General features: G+C 37.6%; 1 long non-coding RNA gene across 1 annotated transcript in view; it reads right to left on the bottom strand.

Annotated features, from left to right (window-relative positions):
- The window catches only part of LOC114133756 (uncharacterized), a 41,652-nt gene that overhangs the window by 5,797 nt on the left and 9,722 nt on the right, over nucleotides 1-26,133 (bottom strand). Inside the window, exons 2-3 of the long non-coding RNA XR_003593262.1 lie at nucleotides 5,413-5,527; nucleotides 4,970-5,073 (exon numbers count right to left, since the gene is read on the bottom strand). This is a non-coding gene — a long non-coding RNA (uncharacterized LOC114133756). The remainder of the gene's footprint in view (nucleotides 1-4,969; nucleotides 5,074-5,412; nucleotides 5,528-26,133) is intronic.

Genomic DNA, 26,133 nt, shown 5'->3' with positions numbered 1-26,133 from the left:
ACACCAAAATTACTGCAAATCTGTGCACATACTGTAGTTCCCTACACAGAGAACACATCTCCCACAAAACTGTTTTTATTTTGATAACTGGTGTTTGATAGGCTCTGATTTTCTCAGGTTTTGTTGTTTGTTCTATTGTTTTGCAGAAACATTTCCCGTTTTAGTGAAAGAAAACTTCTGGATAATCAGCACCCCGATGCTTTGGTTATTCTATCCAGCATGTCAGCAGTGTTGGAGCAGATCGGCATTGTCCTGGGAGAGAAGAGCAAATTCCCCATAATCTGCATTGTGATGTCTGCATGTTATTGTTCTTCTGGTTTAAGCCCTGATTAGACAACAGACTGAAGGTATTTGTTCTGTGACATGCCTCCGGTTACTGAGACACACAAAGTCCACAAACCAACACAGTAAACCATGTGTTCCATGACTGATCAAAGGGAAAAGAAAACATTGTGAAAAGTGTTAAGGTCAACTGGAGAAAATGTGCATCACGCTACATGGTAACAAAGCAGCATGCTAACATGAGATGTTAAGATACCTAAAGACCATGCTAAGTAAGTTTTTGTGCAAGACAAAACACTGATGCATGTGTTGTGATGAGTGACTCAGCAAATCATGAAGTCCTACTACAATGACTGATCATGTTCCAGACTGCTGCAATGGCAGATTATGCAAATCTGCTCCATGACTAATGACATGAAACTAACATGTTCAAACCATATTAGCATACATGTAAGTAGGCACACATGCTTTTCAACATGTATTGCATGATAAATCCACTCTATTTATGTTTAAGATATTATTACCATCTTTGACTTAAGTTAAAAATAAATCCAAACTTGGAAGTTCTGAATATCCTTCATTCATCATTTTGCTTTTGATGAAAATGGTTCTTTCTTCCAGATCCAGCCAAAAAGAAACAACTTTTCAGGTCAGAGCTTATTAAGGAAACAAAAACTGATGCTCAGCAAACTCTTGCTTCCAGTTTATCACTGACTGGAGCTGGTTTGGTGTAACAGGGGCTGGAGATACAAAAACTACTTGACATCCTGCTGAAAAATCACTTTAGCCTTTTTTCCCAGTTCTTTTCTTCTTCACTTCTGACAGCTTGGTAAAGTTCTTAGTGTAAAATCCACATCTCTAAATGGAATACTAACGCACATGACTACATATATTCAAATACAGCATAGATCACAAACAGTATTTCAGGATTTTATGAACAAAATTTCATATCTTTGGAGTGCTTCTTTTGCTGTGAGTAGAGGTGTGGCACTGGAAGAGAAAACAGGACATTTTGCATGTAATCGTTGAGGTTACTGATGACTAATGGATGTAGGACCCCAACTCTGTCCTATTGCAGTGTAGCTTCAGGGTTATTTCTTATGCTTCAAAGCTTTCTTTGCCAATAATGTGAGCACTCAGATGGCTTTATGGTGATATTGAGGTGTCATATGTTAGTAGATTACTTCTCCTACAGTTTTCTTGAACATAGTGTTGCATACATGTGACTTATCTGAACTTAAATTAGCAATAACTACTACATAATAATGTTTGTTTAATCCCCAAACCAAATTTAAATTTTTACTTTTAAAAATTACTTCTATGTTCCTGGAATCAAGGTGGGTCCCAACCATGTAAACAAATTTATGTCCCCACAGCACAGGTAATGCAAGTTGACACACACATGCACACACACACACACACACGTGTCGTTCACCAGAGTCTGGGACTGTAGCAATTAATGGGGCAGCAAATGAGATTGTTACTGATGTGTGGTAGCAAGTTGAATGAGGGTGCGGAGGTGTTGCAGGAACACAGAAGAGAGCTCGGGGGAAGCAATAGGTGTGAAGATGTGATGCAAATTAGAAACTTTTGCATTGTTTAAATGGGAGTAAAGTTACAGAAAAAGATAACTAGTACTTTCTTATCCCTTCAAAACAGGTGTGAAGCTAAAGAGCCTGCAGGAGCAACAAGAAAACTTTGAGATCCTGTTTTCATTAGTTATGGCCAAATGTAATTTGTTCTCCAACATTATCTCCACTTTCACATTTGTCAACCAATTTCTTTTTCCAGAATAATACTAAAAACAATTTTAGCTACATCTGTGCATTCAGTGTCTGTATAATGCATGTTCAAGGCACAGAATAAATTATTTAGACAACGTTTTATGCTTAATCATAGCTTGGTGAATTGCAGAAATGTTATTGAGTAAGTGGTTTGTCTAGCTCCCCTAATTTATGTATTTTTATCTGTTTACCTTTTTAGAAAAACTGCCTTAACACAGCATCCTTGGAAATGGTGCTTCTAGTCTTCCAACCATATCACCAAAGCTTTCTTAGGTCAAAATTCTTCTAATCCAAATACACTGGTTCATAGTACATTGCAACATATTCAGTTACTTATGAGTTGAATGGACAAGCACCGGCATACATGTCAGATCTTTACAATCCATGTCTCTTCCAGGTATCAGGAGCTGATGGCACTGCCACTTTAAGAGCTGAGAACTAAAGGTGATCATTCATTCACACCGAATGCGTTTTGAGCATCAGGAGCATCTGGTTTACATTCAAAGTTTAAACATTGAGTCACGTTAAAAAACTTTGTATTTATTTAGATAAAATATGCAGGAGACACTGGAAGAGTCTGAAGAACACGTATGCCATGGAGTCTCCTCTCAACGCCAGCCTAGAGCGTTTTTGACGTGTCTGACGTACCTGAATCAAGTCTAGAACAAAATATCAAGCGTCGAACTTGAAGCATCGGAGGCGTTTTTGAAACCCGAAAAGCGTTCAATGTGAATGCATCATAAGAGTTAGGCTGTGAGATTCTCTTCAAAAAATACTTCTGGAGATTTTTTTGTAGGATGGCTGTTTGGCTAAACTTTGCTTCAACTTTTAAAGGTGGGTGTGCTGGCCAATTTCTAAAAAGTTTTTCTTTGAATTGTTTTTACAAGGAGCTTCTATTGATTTATCAAACAAACCACTAGATTGCCAGGTTTGTCAAACTCTGGCAGAAATTAGGAACACACTGCTAGAGTTCAGTATGTTACCAAACAGAAAACAAGTAAAGCCATACAGTAGTTAAACTACCACAGAAAGATGCAGTAAAGAATGCTGTGTTCATTAATGGATCATACTTTCCATCACTGATTAAACATCTAATAAAATATCTCAGTAAAACATCAATCTTTATTCAACCGCTATTGTGCTTTCTGAATATCAAGGAGTTGCAGTTTGACTGATTTTTAGTTTGTTTTGATCTGATGGTCAATTACATCTGGAGGTGTACTTTTACTGTCACCTTATTTTTGGTCTTTAGGCAGACTAACGGGGTGAAATTAGCATTTTACAAATATGAAATCAATACCAAAAACAGACAAACAAATAGATTAAATGATTTGTGCTCTGGTGCAGGCATTATTGAATGTCTGTGACTGAACAGAATAATCCATTAATAAATGGATGGACTGTTTTTCTCCAAAAATAAAAGCACAGTGACTGATGTTAATAAGGGAACCAGGCCCACTTAAGGCTCTTAAATTCTGCATTTGCTTTTTATCTGTGTTCCTGTCCTTTCACTCACACACTTATTATGATCCATATCCTCCATATCCTCTGCCATAAAAAATTTCTGATTGCCTCTGCTACTCCATTTGTCTCTTCGTCCTCGCTTCTGATCCTTGGTGACTGAAGAAGTGGCCCCTGGAATATTGCACTCCAGAGGAATAAAAAAAAGTCTGCAACAACGTCTTTCCTGAAAGCCCATATTTTCCTGCAGGTGGAAGCTGCTTCATGAGGACGAGCCATCCATTTATATCACTTAATCCAGAGGACACCCTATTAGAGAGCTGTATAGGAAGTAAACACATCCTGCACATACACAACCACTCATGCAAAAAGCAGTAGGATAAAGTAAGAGGCCAAAACTCAGACAAGAACACACTTATAAAGATGTGCACTGATACATCTACTAGTCCATTCAGTGTTTCTTATACTTTAACCTTTTCATGCACAGCGGTCACTGCAGTGGTCAGCTATCTAAAAAAAAACATTTTCTTGTGTTTCTGTGTGTTATAAATGTACAACGACCACTGAAGTGGACACTAGTGAATCATACACTACTGGCCATCCACTGCAAGTGCAAGGAAATTTTTGCTAAATCCAATATGGCAGACAGACAAAAAAGCAACTCAGAAATATTCAGTCCCTCTTTCTAATGTAGAAATGTACATTAGTACATTTGTACATTTGTACATAGTACAAATGTACATTGTACATTAGTTTTTTTACCTCTAATGTAGGTAAAAAAAATATATATTGTGACATCAAGTAACCTCTAAAGACTGGATGTATTTTTTTTTCCAAATAACTTTGTATTTGGAGGAAATTACAACTGATCACCTAGAAAAAAATCCAAATTTTTTTTTTTTACTACCTTTTTTTGTACTTTAAAAAAAATCAAACGCACTTTGGAAAAAATCCTGACATAAAGGATCATCACTCATGCATGAAAGGACTAAAATACAACATATCCTCAACCAGCTCCAAATTGAAGACTTCAATAGGTGTAAGTACTTTTCGCATTTTTAAATATGATTAAGAGTTTAGCTTATGCAATTTTGCAAGGTGCATGTTTGTTGGTATGAAGGGAGGACAGGGCAAGTAACTTATTTAGAAATCACACTCTAATATTTTCATTTAATTATTGCCTGACCCTCTTAAGACTGAAAATACAATAAGCATCCATTAATATAGAAATTCCAAAACAGACTGCGTATTTCATTTTGAATTCTCATACAGTTCGTTTCTGGTGTGAATGCAGACCAGCGTAAAACCAAACAAACTACAGGAAATATACGTGTTTTTTTCTTGTGTTAGCGTGTGACGTTGCTGATGTCACATGCTGGGAATTATGGTAAAAATGAGTGTAGGTCTTGCTAAAGCTACTGCTGTACGTACGGAAATCGTACCTGATCTGTTTTCTACTTAGCGATTCTGTTGGCAGCATTTTGTGGGCCAGGGGGGTGTAGAGCATCTCATCTTCATCTCATTCAGCTTGCAGCTTTTCCTGATACTGTTCCAAAATTAGAAATATTACATTGTGAAACGTGTTACGAGATGCTTTTGACATTCAAAATGGTGTTGCTGTAATAATAATGGCATAAATGTGCACAAAATCAACCACACTAAACAAAAAAAAATAAAGTTCACCTTTAGGACTTTCCTAGTGTGAATACAACGTGAGTGGGCAAATATTATATGCTGAATTACTGAGAAAATAGGTCAGCCTGCCATGCTGTTGGAGCCAATTTAAGCAGTCAACATGGAGTGGTAAAGTGATGTAATGTGGTCCCAACTTGACTGCATCTTCTCCCATGTTGTTTATCCGGTAAGTAAACTTAGTGCTGCTTACCTCTGCGGGGAGTCCAGCAGAGGGACACTGACGTTGTTAAGATGCTTCAGTAGTCAAAGGATTTCACAGTCAAACACGTCAGGATGACAGGCTTGTATCCTGTAATGTTGTGGCTCTAGGAAAATAGGACAATGGTGGAACATTTGAATCAGGAAGGGAATCTTTCACAGCTCCAAAAAGGTGTTAAATATCTTCTGATTCCATTCATAAACTCTTGTTTATCTCCAGTAGTTAATGGGACAGAGGCTTCCTCAAAGACACAGACTGGACAGTGTATGGACAGACATTAAACAGGGCAATGAACCTTAAAATTATATTTTTGAAGCATCCACAGAGAATCCACACATTAATAGAGAGAACAAACAAACTATATGCATCAACCTTTTGCTGCAAGGCAACAGTGCTAGAGATATACTACTCTACATCCCCTTGTGGTCTCTAAGAGTTAAAATATCTGAATATGGAAGAGTAAATCTCCTCAAGCATCTTTCTTAGTAACATAATTGCTTCTGTTGTTCTCCTCATCTGCTGATATTTGATGATGTTGCCATCAGTTTTGGCAAATCCTGGTGGGGAGATAAAGAGGACAAAATTTATGCCTCAGCACTGCAGTCAACGTTGCTGTTAACCAACTGCAAAACATTTGAGGAAATAAAGAAAATTTACTCTCTGTGATGAAGTGAGTTAAAGCAGAAGAAGTAATTCTTTAAACTTCAGAAGTCAAAAATCAGTGCAAAACTGTTTGAGAAGGATTTTTAGTGTTAGTTTATGGCAGTTTGTGGTACTGTCCTGTTTTAACATAACTGCTTTCTAACACTTGCCCAGAGGGCACAAATCAACACATGTATACACACTTAGAGGCAAGTAATTTTTCAGGTGCTGGCACACTTGCACACATAAAAGTACAGAAAAAGTAGAGTGGCACATTAGCGGAGGGCTGTTAATGAACTGAGTCCCTGCCAGCAGTAATGAGGGTGCATATTTAACTACATTAACATCCCATTCTCTCTCACCAGTGCAGCAGGCAGGGCGTGACAGCGCTCACCGTCAGACATATTACAGTTATTTGTTCCAACATTGATCCAAGCATCAGGAAACTGCTGCCTTGCCAGCTTACGAGGAAGCAGGGGGGGAATTATTTTTTTCTGAATGTCTAAGTTCTTTGGATTTGCCCTGAGCTTTGTTTGTATTTGTGGTAATGCTCTGAGAAGGTGTGTTGTTTGCTCCAGGGCTTTCCTTTTATGAGCGTCACAGGAAAGAGAGACTTCTGATGCAAAACTGAGATATTTATTTCCTGCAATAAAAGAACAGTTGGTGGTATAATAATAAATAGAACAAATAGCAAAAAGAAATTAGAACAGGCGTGTACACCAAACCCTGCATACCTTTACAATTGAGCAGCACAATTCATCAGATTTTAATGGTCATCACAATGTTAATGTGCAATAATTCAATTCCAAAGGACTGCTTAGCAGCAACATTTGACAAGCTACAAGATTTCAGATGTCATGTATTAAAACTGTTTGCAAATAATATATTTGGCCAGCTAAATATATGTTCGCTGTCTTTGATGCCTACTTCTTATGGCAATCACAGCTTGCTTAGGACATAAGCCAAGCTGACATGAACATTTTTGGACAAAAATATAGCACAAGCTTTCAGCGCCATGTGCTATACAAGTGCACCAAATTTTGCAACAACCACCCGACAATAATGTTAACATAATCTCACAACATGCTGTGGTCTCTGCACTGATCAAGACTTACTCACCACAGCATGCTGAATGCTTGAAACTCAAAGTGAAACCGACAACTTAACCCATTTTCTGCCACATATCTGAATATTTGGGGAAACTCTTTTAAACGGAGCATGTGGTTTTGATATTTTAGATCTTTTAGCTTACTTCATGTTGTTGGACAGAAACTATTTAAATGATTTCTTGATTCCAGATTATGAAAGGTAATTGGGCCTTGATGTAGGCAATAAAACTGAACCCCAAAATGTAGTTAAATAGTTAATTTGATGATTTAATGAGATTTTTTTTTTTAACATAGGGCCAGGCTGCTATGGATAGATTTTCATCTTAATACGTTATTCCATCATTTAAAAACTGCATATGTACTTGCATTTTCTTTGTATTATATTAATATTAAATTATCTGAAATATTTAAATGTGACAAAAAAAGGAAAAACAGAAGCAGTAAATACTTTTTCAGAGCTGTGTAACAGCAAGGACGTAAGTTTTCAGACAGGTAGACTTCGTTTTATTGGGGAGCATATTTGCAACATTTGTTACGTTTTCAGCTGGTTCGCCTTCACACTGCACTGTATCAATTGATCCAAATCCTTTAAAAAAACCTTTTCTCTTCCTCACCTGTGGGGGCTCTGCACTAACAATCACTGAAGAAAACAAAATGAAAACCTCTGAAGAAGACATGAGCACAACTTCCATCTTAACAAAATGTAAACAAAATTGGAATAGCATCAGAATTGTATGATTTCTCTTTTGTCTTTGGCAAAACACCACAAGCCATTTTTCCCACTAGCGCTAGACTCTTGCATTTGTTTTGGTTGTATTTACCCAAAATTCCCTGTGCTATCGTCCACTTCCTGCTTTTGGAGCAGTCTCCGGTACACTTGGCATCAGCATGCACTCCAACTGTGGTGCAGACCGAATTGAGATTTAGATTTTCAGGCGTACCAGAGTTTGTTTTTTGGTCCGCATCAGAGTTCATTTGTGCATCCACAGCTCCCTAAATGAATCAAACTTTCAAGATAAATGAACTATAGTTGGAAGAAGGGTGAATGCACCCTAAAACTCAGAGATTGATGGGAAGAATGTGGCTTAATAAAATTGCAATTGAATGCAGCCCTACTTTACAGTATGTCAGTTTGTTTTTGAGCAGGCAGATGCCAGTTACATTTCCAATGTGTAATGACTTTAATGAGAGCTTCTTGATGCATGACACATCATGTACATATTTGACCATGAAATGAAAGCATAATTACATCAGGGAGAGGCTTTTGTCTTTTAATTTCCTCTCCTCTGTGCTCTGTTCCTCTCAGGTGGCCCCAGCTCCTACAAGAATGCACTGAGGGGCAGCCTGTTTCCTCAATCTCTCTTCTCTTCCCCCTGGCACACTTGTAGACTTGCAGAGCTCTTTGTAAAAATCATTGTCAGGCCAGGGCTGTAGAGAGTGGAATAAATAGAGAGAAAGGATTTGACTGTGTGACAGGGTTGACTTGTGGATAAAGGTCAAACAGACTGATGGCTCCAAAGCACAAGGACATAGGGTTATGACAGCTTATATCACCGCCGTCTTTGCCGCCAGTGCCATCAGCGTTGTCTCCGTCACTGTAAGTTTTACATTACCAGTAAGTGGCATGAGGTATCTGACGTTCCAAGGCTTCTGCAAATTGTTCTCTCGACAGTTGGAACTGGTATTTCTCTCTCACACACAGGTTTTACTTGAGATGAATAGCGATGTTTAAGTGGTGGCTGGGGATGCCGTCAAATTGTCCTTGAGTGTCACACAATAGACACAAAACGGAGAGAGTGGCGAGAATGGGAGGCGGAAAGAGATAAGAGGGAGAGGGTTAACAAAGAGGTTGTCAGATACTGAGGCGCTTTGTCATTGTCAGGAGCATTTAATGAGCAAGAATTAAACAATGACAGCCTGTAATAACCTGAATGTTGCGCGTGCTGATGCAAAAAAATAAAAAAAGAAAACTCAAAAGTCAAGAGTTGTCTTGAAGCTGTTTGGCTAGTTTTTGTACCAGTGGTACAGCCTGTTCATGGCCTTATGCACACCCTTTGTACTTTATTATATTTTTTCCCTTTACAACCACAAGTTTTAGTGTATTTTGAAGAGATTTTATGCGTCAGACCAACACAAAGTGTCGTGTAATCATAAAGTGGAAGAAAAATAAAACCCACTTCCACAATTGTTGGGAAATAAAACTGTGGAAAGTGTGGCATGTCTTAGTACTCAATCAGTTTTTACAATGACCTTTGGGTGTGTTTCCACTGCAGGAAGCTTTACAGAAACTCTGGTGGTTTTCCACAAGTAAAAATCTGCCCAGAGAATGCTGGGTAGGTAGGACATTTTTATAAGTTAAATAATCTGGAACAAGTACTTTTTTTTATTAATATTAAGGAATTGTTGACTTAAATACATTGCTAAAAAGTTTCTCCAATGCATGCCATACAATTACCTAAAAAAGTACCGATAAATAGTTCTTATCGTTATCACAATAGTACCACAAAATATCATGAATAAATTTCAAGTCCATATTTCCCATACCTACTGGTAAATACATAATACACCCCTTTTAGTTAAACACATCCAATAGATAACAGAATAACTTAATTTACGTGATTGGAAGTTAAGGACTTGAACTATTGCTTCAAAATGAAATTAATAACCTCCAGTAGTTGTAAACACAACTAGTCTCTGTTATACACTCTTTCTCCTGCAGACAAAATAACCACAGAGTCTTAATGAGCACAATCCTGCATGTTTTCCCCTCACAGTCTGGTGAAAGGTTGGGCCACCCAGGTCTTCTGCTTTCCAGCTGATTCCAATTAGATGATCCCATTAAATAATACTGTAATGCAGCGGTTTACTGAGAAAAGAACAGAAGAGAAAGGAATAGAGCACATTAAGAAAGCCTCTCTTCTCCAGAGGTTAATCTTCCATTTTCAGCCTAATTTACCGAGCACCAGGAAACAGGCATGTAGGGAGAATGAGAAACAGGGAGGCAAAAACAGCAGAGGTGGTTTGATCTGAGAGGAGAGAGATGCATCAGAGCTAAAAAAAAAAAAAAAAAGACAGAGGAAGAGCAGAAAAGAATTACATTTACACAAAAGAGAAATAAGAAAACAGGCCTCAGCGTCTCCTGGATTCTGACCACGCAGCAACACCACATGTAGCTAAAACATTTCATTTGTTCTCTGTCTGAGTGGAAAATGACTGGTTGTGATCCAATCAGACGGCCTGTCACCGGGACGTGAGACTGAGCGAATATGAGGAAACGTTTACAGACCGGCCCACCCTGCCGCAAGCATCAATCTTCCCTATCAGATTACGCGTGCACTGAAATAAATCCAGAGCGACTGGCCGATATGCAGATCACACTGCTTTATGTAAATGACGGAGGAGCTGTCTCCAAGGTGGGTGGAAACTCTGGCAGAAACACCAGTCGACATGTCACATTCAGAGCAAGAGGGACTGCTGCAGATCACTGCCATGGCATGGCATCAAATGTTTGCAAAACAATGCATCATATACACATACACGTGTCAAATGGGGGAACAATAATATTGTGAATATTCTGAAATAGGTCAAGCTCAGTCCAGCTGATCTGAGGTCTTTGTGCAGAAGGTTGAGCTGCATGCGTGAGGAGAGTGCATGTCTGCTTTGAAGAGAAGTTTTGTGTCTGAGTACACAGCACCCCCTAGAGGATAATCCCAAATTCCCATTCTACTGTTGGTGTTCAAAGTAGAACACACAAAATCTTACCTTGTATTTTTGTGTGCAAATATCTTACACTTGAAATAAGATAAAACTAACTTACAAATAACATTTCAGCAAGAAATCAGTTTGTTTCAAATCAGCAATTTCTTAATACTGATGGAAATAATACTACACTGACTTGTTGACACTTGTTATAAGTGAAATAATATGTCACACAACAGTACTATTTTCATCAATATTAAGAAATTACTGACTTCAAATAAGCTCCTAAATCTTAACAATAAAGTTATTTGCACGTTAGTTTTGTCTGATTTCAAGTGTACTAAGAAACTACATCAGAAATACTTGATAAGATTTTTTTGTGGTAGGTGTGTGTGTTTGAGATTTGTTGGAAATGGGAAAATTTTGAGCACATACACATGTTAGACTGAGCAGAGACTCAGTGATAGTTTTGATAATCTGGATTAAATCCTTCTGGGACAGTATTAAACACCACTAGTCATGCACACACGCACACACACACACAATCTATATTTTCTAAGATTACAACACTACTTTTAATACCATCTCATTCATATTTATGTGGATTAGATTTCTTCGTCACTCATCCACAACTTTGGGCGTATTCCGTCTGAAACATGAACACACCTGCTTCATTCTCTGATTCCACCGATCAAAATTGTAATTTAGTTTGTTTTTGTGGAGGCTGCACCACCTACAAACTCCTGAATATCTGTGTTTCCTGGGTCGTTTGGAGGGATGGAGAACTAAGGGCTGGGCAGGGCTCTGCATGGCCCAGAGGGAGCATTATAGGTTTGATTGGATTGGGGTTGGGGATTTGTGTATTAAACTGAGATTACGATGTGATCCAGCATTTCACAGGGAAATCCACTCAACAGAAGAAGTCTACTGACCTCTGCGCTGCCTGGTTTTATTCACTCCTGCCCTGCCCCACTGGGCTGTGGGCTCCCGACTTGTCTGTACAGTGTGTGGTGTTTTCTTGTCTTGTTTTTCTACAACCCATTGAGTTCAATTTTAACCTACATGATGTTCCAGTCTGTTTTATAACAGAGCGGATTTACACACTCCTCTTCTTGATAAGCCAAAATACAACCATGTTAATAAAAAAATTCAAAAATGTTCCTATTCATTATATACAGTAACTCAGTTCAATAAGTGGAACATATTACATAGATTAAATACAGACTGATGTTTTCACGCGTTTGTTTTAATTGTGATTGTAATTTTCTGCTTACAATTAATGGATCACAATAGAAGATTACATCAGATCAATAAAAACACATTTTTAAACAAAAATGTGAGCTTATCGATTATTTTCAACAGGCACTAGTTTATTGAATGTGACACTAGCTGTGATTCCATTGACCATATAACTGCACAATTTGACATCTCAAAAAAAAAAATTAAAAGTATCAAATTAGTATTAAAATTCTTCACAACAAACTGTCCTGGTTTATTTGTTTTCTTCTGTCTTTCTGTGTTACATAAAATTAGGTCATAAATTAATGTTAAGATCATCAAGTTTTGACATTTACTAATCCAGTCATAATCGTCCCTTGTACATATTTAGAGGCATTAAAAATTATTTTATCTGTCATTGTTTTACACACAAACCAAAGCTCAGAGTCGTCAACAATAGGAGAAAATATGAACTAATAGGGAATTTCCAGTAAGTGGATAAAGAGACAATAAGTACATTTGTCAGGCAGGCTGCCTAGAGGCTGACAGTTACACTGAAAATCTGGTCAGTATGGTTTTGTTCTACATCCGTTCTTTATTAGAGTGGACTAAGAAGTTGTTGGGTTGTTAAACAAAATCATTTTCTTCCAAATAAAACATCTAGGCCTGTTACAATTTCTCAAAACTGGAAGATTGTTTTATGGTCTGATGAAATCAAACTGCTGCAGTCTGGTCATGTTGCCAAAAGACCTTATAGCACAAAAACAAGCCAGCACTTTACCAAAGGAACCATCGGTGTAACATGGTGGTGGCTGCATTATGTGCTGGGCTTTCATTGAGACGGAACGGGGACTCTTGTAACGTTCAGTGAAATTATCAACATCCGCAAATGGTAGTCGGTTCTGACTCAAAACCTCTAGATGCCAGTCAGAAAGCTGAGGATAATAACGAAAATTTTGATTTTCATTATTATTATTGGTTCAAGTAGACATTGAAAACAAAATAATGACTTCCTCAGATGAAAATGTAAGTTTTGGAATCGCCGGGCCAGAACTAAAACTGATGGAAAATTTCTAGGGTCAAATATGGCTTTAGACTTTAAATTTAATGGACTGCACTCTCATTCAGCCACATTTATGCAGTGTTTTTGGCTACTTTAAGTAGCCAAAAACAAACTACTTGGGTTTTTTTGGGGCTGAATTTTACAGAATATACATCAAATCAAATGTGGAAGAGGGTTGTAGCATTTAATCATTTGCATCACGTATTTATTAACAGGGTGTGTACCCTTTTAAAGCAAACTGTAGCAAATTATTAATTTCAATTTCATTTTCTCTTCTCTTTTCATTATGCACAGTAAGTTCTACTGACTTCAATGTTTATTAAAATTTGTTTGATTAATTATGGAACAAACTGTAAAAAACAAAAAGACTCACTTGGTCCTAAAGAGCATAAATGTAATCAGCATTTCAGACACCATTGTAAACTGATTACAAAAGTTTGGCAAACAGCTTCTAGCCCAAGATCAAAGTCACCATACAGACCAAATTATTGAGATGCATTGTTATTGATCCCGCTGTCTGAGTCTCTGCAAGCAAACCATCGAATATGTTTGCCAAAAAAATAAATAAACGATCGAACTGTGCCTTCAAATGTAGAAACCATTTAAAGTGGAAGGAGCTCTGGACTGCAAAGTGGATGAAGAAACCAGACAATGACAACAAGTTTTGTCCAAGTGCAATAAATTGTCCATTCATCCCAGATCAATGTAAAGAATCTAAATGCATTATTTTCTATAGCAGCATAATTTTACACCTAAAAATTAGCAGCAGTTCTTTCAACACAGAGGCTTGGAGATATTTACCAACCTCTTTCTCATGAACTATGTTTCCATTACAAATCTGCGCAAAACTTTGTCAATATTCCGCTAATGTTGAAAAAACCCATTTTCGCAATTGTAGATAAGAAACACAATTAAAATCACATGTTAATAAGTTTGTTCATGCAATAAGTCATCATAAAAACATCATGATCATGTGACTCATAATGCAAAAAAGTGCTATCTGGCACAGAGACAGTGAAGTCAGGGATATCATATGTGCCCATTATGATCAGTGGAAGTGATTGTTTGAACTTCCTCTTTCCCTCTATTTTTCGGTCCCGCTGTGCATCCATGAAGCCACCTTTTCAACTCCTCTGAGATTTGGGGTCGTCATTCTTTGAGCTTCTGGGATGCCAATCAGTTGCTCAATGTCTCAAAGTAAAAATGTAAGGGCACAATCCTTCACGCTGCACAACATCCAAAACCAGAGGGGATAACTAAACAAGCAGTGCTTCAAGCAACAACATAATTTTTAAATTAATGGTATTGGATTTCCTCCCTTTGAGACTATCAAAATTAATTTAATTTTGTTGCGTCTGGAAAAATTAATTCTAAATTCTGTTGCCAAAGGCAAAAGAATGACAACTAAATTGACCATAATCTTCATACAATATCAGCTAATTTCATGTTTTCTGCTCTGCTCTTTTACTTGATTTGACTCTTCAAAGTTAAAAACTAATCTGATTAACACAGCTCCTCTGTGAATTTTTTTCCAGCCTGATCCGTTTCAGAAATACAAAGACCACAAGCACATCTGTTGTACTGATCTGTTCGTCGTCTGGATGGTCGAGGTCGCGAGTGAGCACCTGAGTCCCCGAGAAGATTAGCTCACAAAGGAAATCAAGATTCAGTGAAAGAAGACGCGTGACAACTCTTTATTTCTGTCCTATGGATTCATGTCTTTCCGGGCGTGAATCCATAGTATTTACCAAGGGTCTACCTCCCCACATCCCCGACACTCTCCTATCTGTCTCTAAACAGAGTTAGCATCACCACCAATGATGGTGAATAAACGGTTTTTCTGTAATGGTAAGTCATTTCTTTGTCATTAGCACATTTAGCAGAGAGTACAAGAATTTGATTAACATTAAGACCCTCCTCCTCTGATTGGCTGTTTTTGACTGTGTCTGGCTGTGGGTGTGATAGTTTTCTGGAAAAACTGTCAGAACCAATGCTGAACTGCAGTCTGAGTCATCTACTGCTCATTTTATAACACACTTTTTATTCTGTTTTGTGAAGTGTAAGTTTTGTTATTAAAAAAGCTGTGATGCAAGTTAATTTTCAAAGTTTTCTGACCAAAATGGGACACATTGAGAATGTTTTATTTCACTCTCAGAAGCCCACAAAATATCTTCAAAGAAGTCTTAATTATTCCCAAAACCATGGGGCAGATTCAGCACCATTACATATTTTCTGCGTTTGAACAATTGTCGTCCACTTAAGTCGCAAAGATTTTTGAAATGGCTTTGTTTCTAACATTGAAGTGTTATGCATTTCTTTTTAAAAACTCATTTTGACCAACTTCATCTTATCAGTCAGGTTTTATTTATCTTTTAATTAATGGCAAAAAAATATACACTTGTATACCTGCAAAGGTTTGTAATGATCATTCTGACATGATACCATATTTCTGTGTCCAAGGATTATATATTTTTTATCAATCTTTCCATATTTAAACTAAAGCTCAGACCAACCGTTTGGATATGTCTGTAGCTTCCCAGATTGACATTCCCGTTATTTCTAACCGCTTGCAAGGATGAAAAACTGGTGCAGAAGTGTGATAATCTGAAAACATTAAACATTTTCCCTTCTTATGCTGTTTGAAATTACACATACAGGCATAGAAGTAGGTCTTAATCAGCTCCACATTGCCACATTTTCCCTCTCTAAACTTCAAAGACTTTCTTTTCGCTCTCTCTCCCTTTCCTTCTGAAGGACATTTGGTTGATTGATGGTGGTCCAGGCGTTTGTAAAGAGGCTCCAGGTGGAAAGCTGTTATCAGCTGCAGGCCAAAAGATTACCTCCAACAGCTTCCTGCTCAAACTTCTCCTGACTAAACCCACCAACACCCTGACGGCCCCCAAGATGCCACATGTATTTGATTTATGTGCATCAACAGAAGCAACAGAAAAATAGTTTTACCTACATGCATACATTCAGAATCTACAAATGTAAGACTATGCGAGTCTTGGTTTTTGATAGTTCTAGAATAGAAGAGCTATTTGCATTACAGAAATTATGTGGAAAAAAATACACTGTGCTGAAATCTGAGAGTAATTTTTATTAAAAAAAGAAATAAATAAAAACCTGATATGGTGTTGACATTATTGAATTGGCATTAGGTGGAGTATCTGCTCACTTACCAGTTGAGGTTAAAACTGACCCAATAGTACTAGTGGAGACAAAGAGGATGAGTTCACTAAGTGACAATAATAGGTAGTTATTTTTATACAAATTTCTATGTGAAACAGTTTTAGAATCAGGGCTGAATCATTTTACCATTTTAAATATCTGCAGCAGTCTATTAAAAACATCCACATAGTTTACTAATTTAGAAATGCAAACCTGAATGTTACTCTGTCCTGATAAAGTCAGAGGTTGTTTTTACAGCATTGAGTATCTTGTCAGTAATGGAACTGTCTGTTCAGAAAAATGTTTTTCTGTCTCTTCTGCAGCAGCTGTATTTGTGGTTAAAAAGAGAAAAACTGCAACTGCATGTAAAAATAGCTATAATTAGTTTTCATATGCAAGACTTGATGGGCATGTTTGCGTGTACTAAGGCAATCTGGGTCATGAATCTGGTGCAGAAATAAAGCAGGTTTGCAAAACATGTGGAAAATATAATGCAAAGCATCGGTTCTAATTTCCCCCACTCCAATTCCTAATCTCCTGCTGACCATGTTTAGCCTGCTTCCTCATTGTTACCATGGAAGTGAAGAAACTTGAGGAAATATTTCTCATTTAAGTCTACCACTTTGCATCAGGTCTGGCATCTGAATCAGACTAAAACCGTTTTAAAGCAGCACAGAAGCAGCCACTCCTTCAGTCAGGCTGGTTTTGAAGAAATCAGTTATGCACTTTTTGTCAGACCATAGGGCAAAGCCAAACTGTTGCCTTTGAATGAGTCGAGGTTTATTTTAGTTTCATATCCAGACTGTATAATATTGGATGGGGAAATGTGGTGGTAACATGAGTTTCACCATGTTTCTAACATAAAATATCAACATCATCTCATTAAAGAATAACTTTTTTGTTTAGTTTACATTTTTTTAGTAGTACTAAATTATTTACCTATTCTCAAATGAAAAAACTTAGATTTACCCTTTAGATTGAGTAGATGAACTTCATATTGTGCCTTTAAGTCTCAATTAGACATGTGAAAAGTTTCATTAGGTTGCACAAAACTCTTCTTATCTGTTGTGGTATGCAGTACTGAACCCCTTTACTCAACTTTGTCACAGTTGCACCACAGTAAGTCTGAAAAACATCTCAAAGTTTAATTCTTTGAGTAATTATACAAATTTTGTTGATGTGCACATAGAAGAATGTTGTCACAACTGTACAAATTGTTCGGTATGTTGCTCAAACAACAACCTCTTAAACAAGTTTGCATGAAGTAAACATGCTTATTACATGCTGTTCCTCTTCACACACCTGCCTATGGCGTTCTGTACACCTGCAACACGCAGTAATGTGTACTTTAATTTTTAGACTCCCATCAAAATTTAACAGTGAAAGGACTCCATTAAGGTTCATTGAAGAAAAGGTTAGTGCAAATAAACTTCTAATTTGAGCTTCAGTCTCCAAGAGGTAAATTTGGGCAGAAAATGAATCGCCATCCTGGCACAGATACAGAACAGCCTTAGGATGCGCTTAAACGGCATAAAATGCAACAGAGGAAGAGATTTTTTAAAGTAAGATCTGTGCACAGACTGTGATGGAAGAAAGAGAGATGAAAGCAGCCTGTTTAAGAATAAAAGTCTGATGTACTTCAATCTAAAGACGCTACTGCTGACATGCTGATAAATATACCTTGTCCTAATTTAAATAAACCAGTAAATAAATGAAAAATTTAAATATTACACATTGGAAAAATAGTCTCAAATTAGGAAAAGGATTTGTCTGGGTAATGACTGAGTGTTGTGGTTTTGCACCACATAAATGTCATTATAACAGAGACAGAGAGAGAGAAAGAAGTAAAGTGATGAGAAAGTCTCCTGGTTAAAGACAAAGTGAAGAATAAGAAATATTCTTATTCTTTGTGTCCAGTTTTAGCCCAGTTTTGGGCTAAAACTGGACATTTTAGCCCAAAATGCAACATATACTCCTCCATAGAGTTTGAATGTTTTCCTTGTGCATGCAGGGGTTCTCTCCTTGTACTTTGGCTTCCTTTCACAATTCAAATTACATTCTTTTTCTCTAAACTGTACTTAAGAGTAAATGTGTACACTTCTTGGAATTACTCATCGTCTTTCCATTCAAATTAAGATTAAGTACTAAAATTCAAAATTACCCCAATTTTTTTAATTCCTGAGAGCAACCTAGTGTGAGAGCACACTAAGAAAATAAATATAATTTAATCACATGAATTAAGTAAATTTATGAGAATACAAATTTATGTAATATTACGAGAATAAAGTCGAAATAATACAAGACAACTTTACATTATGAAGTCATAATAAGACTTTATTCTTGTAATACTGCGCCTTCATTCTGGCATTATTCTCATAATAATATGACATTAGTCTTCTACGAGTTTATTCTCATGATATTATGACTTTTTTCTGGTAACTTTATATTTTAATTCTTTTCTCAGTTAAGCCCAAATACTCTGTTGCATTAATAAAAGTCAAACGTTTACTCAGTAGAAATAATATTTTGCACATTCATTTGTTATTCAGAAATGTTTTCCTATTTAAAGACCACTGAACCAGGAGGAAAGAAGTTTGTCTGGCAACATTTTGATTGATTATGTGGTGGATTATAATGCTGATTTAATTACTTGCATCAATATACGTTGATGCACCTTATCAACCGCGATAATAAATCAGTTGCTCCTTTAGCTTCAGCTTTTACCCATCCTCGTTGTATGGCTCCACTCATGAAAATATTGCAACATCTCTGTGTCCTGCTCTCACTAAACTGCAAATCTTTCATCTTCCTAATCTTCATCCGGCTTTCCTTTTCTACCGTGGCAACAGGCAGCTGTTCAAACTTGAAGGAAGATTTAGCACAAAAGAAGAAACAGAAGCAAAAAGCAGAAGAGCATGGAATCAGGCAGAGAGAGGGGATGGATGGAGAGAGGAGACATACGGTGAAATGCAGCCCAACAGATGGAGAGCTATAGGGATATTTGGAGGATACATGAGGCAGTTATCAGCCTATTTGGTTTTGTCTACAGGAGCGCCCAAGTGTCACTAATGGCAAAGTAGGGACTGGTAAACACATTTCTGTGACAGCATGACACTGCTGAAAAACAAATCAAGCTCGCCCTTCACCCATTTCACACCCTCTCAACCCTTTTCTCTTTATCTCCTTCAATTACTCAATTCTTGTAACTCTGTTTTCTGTCTCTATCTGCCTGGGCTTCTGTCTGTGAGTCCATCCTTTTGTAGAACTTCAGTCATGCTGTCACTCTATACACTCCCATCGCTCTCAAATTTTTGGCATGTGCATCCTAAAGCTGAAAAACAAGGCCATATGTGTGGGGACAGCAGGCCGTGCTGCGCTCCTGATGTTCCTGCTGAGGCAGTTAAGAGTCTCTCAGCAGGCCGCGCCCACTTCATCCCTGTGCAGGACATGTGGACAATTGGCAGCCGAACAACATGGTGGCTGCTTTCTGGCTGCATGTCCAACAATGAGACCGAGAGCCTAATGAAGCTTCTGGGTCCTTGTGTCGACTTGCTGCTTCTTGGACAATGGCTGTCTGAGCTGCTGGTGCTGAACCGGATGGCAAACGAATAAATTTTTTTAGTTTTTGCAGCATAAGATTGCCAATTTTATAAATGTGAGAATAAATCTGGTTTTTCATACACACATTTACAGTATATGCTGCTTTGAATACAGTACAAACTGTGCTGCTTCAAGGCTCAGTTGGGTGAAGAGAACAAATTCAGACTCAGCTTGTATTATGTGAATCTTAGTGAAAGATTTTTAGATTTAACATATAATGAATAAAATTTTACAAATAAAAATAAGCAGAGTTAAAAATTGTAGTCGTGGATGTAGTTAAAACACAATCTACGCAGTCTTCAAGTCTTTATGGATCGTCCATGAAATGATAAAACATTGAGTTTTAAAATTGAACATAGATTCAAGGAAGAGGATTAATTATATTTTGGATTCCATGTGATTGCAACATTTTAATAATTGTGAGAAGGAGATGAAATGAATTGTGTAAAACACAAATGGGAACATAAATAAGACAGAAAGAGAGCTAAAAAGACACACATAAAAAATTAGACATAAGTTAGTACCATTGGTGAAAAAATGATCTCCACATTTAGTTAAGCATAATCATTTCTACCTCATTGTAGCCCTAACTTGTTTTTACAAAATGGACTGCATTGAATTTGTAAGTGCTCCAATGTGTAATCCTGCAAAAGTGTTTTTATCCCAAACAGTCACAGTAGGTTTGGTGCAGGTTTGGTAATCACAGATTAATTCATGCAGTTATATGGAGATTATGCTGAATGAAGAATAACAGGAACACGGCGTGGGCCGAATTTCGCAACTGGATTTCATATCAGGTTTCTGCAGTGTTGGGTCACAGAAGGCTATTTTAACAGTTCGGCTTATGTCAGAAGTGGAAATGGAAAATTCTGAATCATTTAGATCAGAAGTTTTTGAGTTTTCACTCTCTGTCACAAGCAGCCTTGCTATCATCTCAGACCAGACTGCCCACTCTCCTCTGACATGTAAAAAAGAGATTTTTATCCAAACAGCTGCTACTCATTGAATTCTCACTGTTTTTGGTCCTCTTTCTCTAAACCTTGACAATAGTTTGTCCCCATCTAGATGCCTAAATAAATCAAGCGGCTGCCACATGACTGTCTGAGTCATCGTTTGTAACAACAAGCACTGCAACAGGAAGTAAGGTGACTGGTCAGTGTGTAAATATGCTCAGGCGTTTGCATAGTTCAATCCCTAGGTTCTCAGACTGAATTAAAACTGCATCTTAGGGTGTTTTCACATCTGATAACCCATTAGAATCTGTTCTATTGGGGACCAAAGTTGCAGCATTTGTTAGATTTTCAGCTGGTGCGATTTGCTTTCACACTCTTCGAAAAACCTGTTTCCCTCCTTGCCTGTGGTGGCGCTGAAGGAACCACTGAAGGACATTATATGAAAACCTCTGAACAAGACAATGACCGCAACTTCCTTCTCCAGAAATGTCTACAAAAATTGAGTGGCATCAGATTTTAGCAATTGTAGGATTTCTCTTTTGTCAGTGGTAAAACATCATGAGCCATTTTTTACATAGCGCTAGTCTCGTGTGTTTGTTTTGGTGGTATTTACCCAGAATGCCCTGTGGTTTACTATGCTTCCTGCTTTTGGAGTGGTCTCCATTCACATATGCATTTTAACCATTCCAGAGTTCACTTCAACCGAACCGAGACCGAGGTTTTTAGGCAGACCAGAGCTTGATTCCACATTCACATCTCTCCAAACGAACCAAACATTCTGGGAAAATGAACGAGAGTTCGATTAATGCGGACCAACAAGGTCACAAATTCCCAAGCCACAGTAGCACCAACTCATTACTTATAAAATTCAGTGCACAACAGTTTGAAAACAACACAACAGCCATGCTGATAATGTGACACCCTTGGTTGTAGCTCTGTGCCTTTTTTCCCTTCTCCATCTCCTCTGTATATAGCACCCTTCATGCGTTCTCTTATCAGCAGAGGTGTCAGAGGAATGAGCTCAACACTTACAACAAGCAATCTGTGTGTTTATGTGTGTGTATTTAGCAGGGTGACACTTCAGATCAGCCATGCGGTGCCACAGGGACCGATGCCCATGTGTTTGGGGGGTGCATGGGTCACTAAGTTACTAAGTACTGCAGAGAGAAAGCCAGTCGGGGGCTGCTGATGTTTACAAGGGTCCTAGGTAACAACTACCATCAGCTGACACAGTGCATGGATGTGTGCAACTTAGTGTGTGTCCGCAAACCTCTTCGTGGACTTTAATTCTTGTGAGAAACATTAGTAGCGAACCAGAACATTCCCATCTGCCTCGACTCTGTCCTTCGTTCTGCCTCCAACCCACTTTCTCTTCCCGTTTCATCATCTCCGAGTTCCTTCTTCACTCACTCCTTGTTTCAGTTCGAGGTTTCATTTGCCTTTTCTTTGTTTCTCCATTTATTTAAAAATGGCTGAATCAACGTTGCTTTCATTTGCCTGTTTTCGCCTCTTGTCTGTCATTGGCACCGCCTGTTCTTGATGGCACTCCTTGTACTATCCCTCCCAGAGTGCTGCCATCCGCTCTAACCACTTATAAACACATTTTATTGCACTCACATGTGCAGACATTTAACATTTTTTGGTTATTTGCTACCAAAATGCCACCATTGGTGAGAGCTTCCTTCTACCTCTAAACATCTGTCTCTTTTCCTTCCCTCTCCACTATTTTTGCAGTTGTACACACCACTGCCTCCAACATGGGGAATAGTCAAACCGAAAACAATAAGCGTTATCACAACAGCCACTGAATTCAGCGAGATAAGAAATTCATTAGGTGCCGGCTTGCTAATGACGTGCAAAGAGATGAAATTATGGCAAGGACAAAAAGGGTGGGAGGGATGGTGATAGAGGAAAAAGGAGGAGACCGTGAGGGAGAAAAGGGAGAAAATGTTCTCCGGAATGGGAAGATGCACCCTAGCATGCCGGCTCTATCATTTTGTGACCTCTGAGTGCTGGAAAGTGAGAGAAACTTGTCATTTAAGAACTTTTTTCTCTCTTACTAATTTCTGTAGTGAGTGTCAGCTATTACAAAAGATGTTAGTGTTCATAACTCAGGCAGGCTCATAGCTTATCAAAAATCTCCAAAAATCTCTCAAAGAGGAGAAATTCTACCTTTCCGAAGACTTAACAACTGCACTTCAAGAGGACTTATAAATGCAGATTCTGACTTGTATTAATTGAAAAAATAAGCATGGAAAGTTAGCAATGTATTTGAGAGGGGGAAAAAATCACTTATACTAAACAATGTCTGTCTGTACTGCACAATGAAAATCTAAAGAAATCAGAATATTAACTGCTAATCCAAAAGCCAAAAATTAAACTGCTCACTTATTTACTATTGATTTTTTCCGTAGTTCACTCTATTGCATACTTAGTGCTTCATACACCATGTAAAACGTGCGTGGTACACAATTGGCACCATCTATGATTTAAACATTACCACAATAATGACCAGATAATTCACTCACATCAGCATGCCGAATGCTTGTAGCTAATTACAGCAAACAACAGAACAATCCCTATGTCATCGGGTCTGCAAGAAAGCTGCATCGGGCCATAATAGGAAAATTATGCACCTCACAATGTTGTTTTATTTTGCTAAAAAGCTAATCTGATAAAAATGTTGTAGTAAAATGCTTTATGCTTTTAAAAGTCTTTCAAGGAACATTATTAAGTATTTTCCAGGCATATTTTTGCAATTTAGAGCACAATTAAGTAACTATGTAACCTTCAATTTTAAAATGCTGCATATCAAATATAACTGAAAAGAAATTCAACTTTGAAATTGGGCCTCTGTCTCTAAACTTTTTGAAATTCCTCCTATTTCTGAAACTACACCTTCAGGAACTTATGAAAATATCACTACTCTATAAGTCCTTTAACAATGTTTTTATTGGTGTTGCACTGAGAAGTAACTTGTATAATGAGCTCAGTTGATGCGCCATTCCACCAGGTGTTTGTTAGTTGCTGTTGACTAGTCTGAAGGAGCTTAGTGGGGGAGGTTAAAAGGTTTCTCAAACATGCAAGGTAACACTCCGTATATGTTTACAATGAAGGAATAACAAAATATGATGTAAAGGTCAAAAAAGTCAATTTTGAGAGCAGCAGCCATTAGGAAGAATGAAAAAGGGACTGAATATATATCTGTTACATTTTGTTGGGGATTTTTTCCATGTGATTCTTGTGTGGGAGGAAAAAATAAATAAATGTGCAGGTCCATCTGCATCACTTTAGAAACAGACCACCATAATCCCAATGTCAGCGCCTAAAATTCCCTCTAAAGAACGCACACACACCATCTGGTGCCCATGTTAAACCATTCCCCTCACACACTCACCTCTGTGCCCTGTGCTGGATTACCCTCTCAGTATTTACATCTTGCAAATCCAGACTGCTTTCTCTGATAGGGGCCATGTGTAATCTGAAGGTTATGGTTGCTGTGTGTGTGTGCATGTGCGGGGGCGTGCCTGTGTGTATGTTGGGGTGGGGGCTGTAATTTGTTCCCATGTTCCCGCTCAGCACGGGGAAAGTATCAGCATTTGTGACATCTGTTCAACACAGGGCCCACACAGGACATCTGCACAAGACAGCAAAATACCTACACACACACACACACACACAGTCCTAATACTGTTGCTATACACCACTAGAAACCTTCATGTACACCCAGATACAGAAAAGACGGATTTAGTAGAGAAGTCTTTGTTAATGAAGATGTGAAGACTTCCTAGTAATGTTTTAGAATTCCCATTTAATATTCAGATTTTTATAAAAATGTATTAGATATCGTATCACATGAGTAAATTTCTTCATTTATTCTTCCTAGCATCTTCCTTATTTTTCCAGTACTTCTTATTTCTTCCTAAGCATGCTGTGTGCAATTACAAGTTCAACTTTGGTCATTTGACCAGATTATATCATTGTGATATTTCACAACTTTGTCAAAAGGATTTTCTGCTAACTTTAAAGGGCCTTCAACCTACTTTTTCTTCAGCAGTGGAGTCTTGTGCAATGAGTGTTATTAGGGGTCATGGCAGTTGGGGGAATTTATTCTTGTTTTCATAGATAAGTCCCATGTGCTATTTTCAGGTCTTTCTGAAGCTCTCAGAGTGTATTTTTGATTGCTCTGTACATCACTTTGGTTCCCTTGAGTTTTAAAGTGCTATATAAATACATAAATTAAAGAGTAAATGGGTGGTACTTGGTTCTTGGACAACCCTGGTTATTTTTTACTCCTCTGTAAGAAATCTTATGAGGAGAATCCGGTCATGGTGGATTTATGGTAAAAGGACTTTCTTACCACAGGTGCTTACTGGAACATTCAAAGGTTTGAAAATATATCTGTACCAAATGTTATTAATATGTTTTGCTACAATGAGGTTAAGGTTTGAAAAAGCACCTTGCTTTTACCCAACACAAGATCTGTGAAAACTAGTTAACTTTTTTATGTTGTTATTTCTGTTTGACATGATTAACATGTTTTATGAAGGATACCCACTTTTTGAAACCTCACCAACTCCAATAAACAAGTCCAAATTGTATTTAGGTTAGGGTTCTGGGGACCAGATAAAAAAAAAACAAAAAAAAAACACAATGTCTTTAATTTCAGGGCCACTTTGGTTCTTTTCTGCATGATTGGTTCCATTTCTGTACACTTGAATAAAACCAGAATACCATTTGGAGTGAGTAAAGGTCAAACTAAATTAAACTGAAATAATTTTCACATTTGATTAAGCAGAATCAATGATAACCCATGTTCACAGAGAAATTAAAGAAGTTATTGAAGCATGCATATTTTGGAGTGCTGAGGGGATGTTTTAGATATTTTAGTTAGACCTTAGTTTTGTTAACGTTTCTGAAAAGGCTTACAATGACGTAATAAAAAAAGAGGATGTTTCAAGCATTGCATCAAATGAGATTTTTTAAACATTATTTTAGTTTCAGGCTGCAATCATTGTGTAAGTAGGAAAACCAGTTCAGTTCAGTCCAGAAAGCAGCAAAAAGGCCTTTCAATCCCACTTTTCAAACATTTCACGCAAAACTCCTTACAGTAATAAATGTTTGTAAACTCCTAAATGTGATTGTATTTGTGTTTTTCAGTAGACGATAGATCTTTTTTGTTTGGTCAAATCACAATCTAATCCTCTTCTTTCCTTTTTCAGAAACACCACCAGAGAGCCGAGCGGGCGCTCGTCAG

Source organism: Xiphophorus couchianus, chromosome 19 (genome assembly GCF_001444195.1).
Source record: "Xiphophorus couchianus chromosome 19, X_couchianus-1.0, whole genome shotgun sequence".
In the NCBI taxonomy this organism is placed as follows: domain Eukaryota; kingdom Metazoa; phylum Chordata; class Actinopteri; order Cyprinodontiformes; family Poeciliidae; genus Xiphophorus; species Xiphophorus couchianus.
Note: the sequence above shows the minus strand (reverse complement) of the source record. Positions and strands in the feature narration are given on the sequence as shown.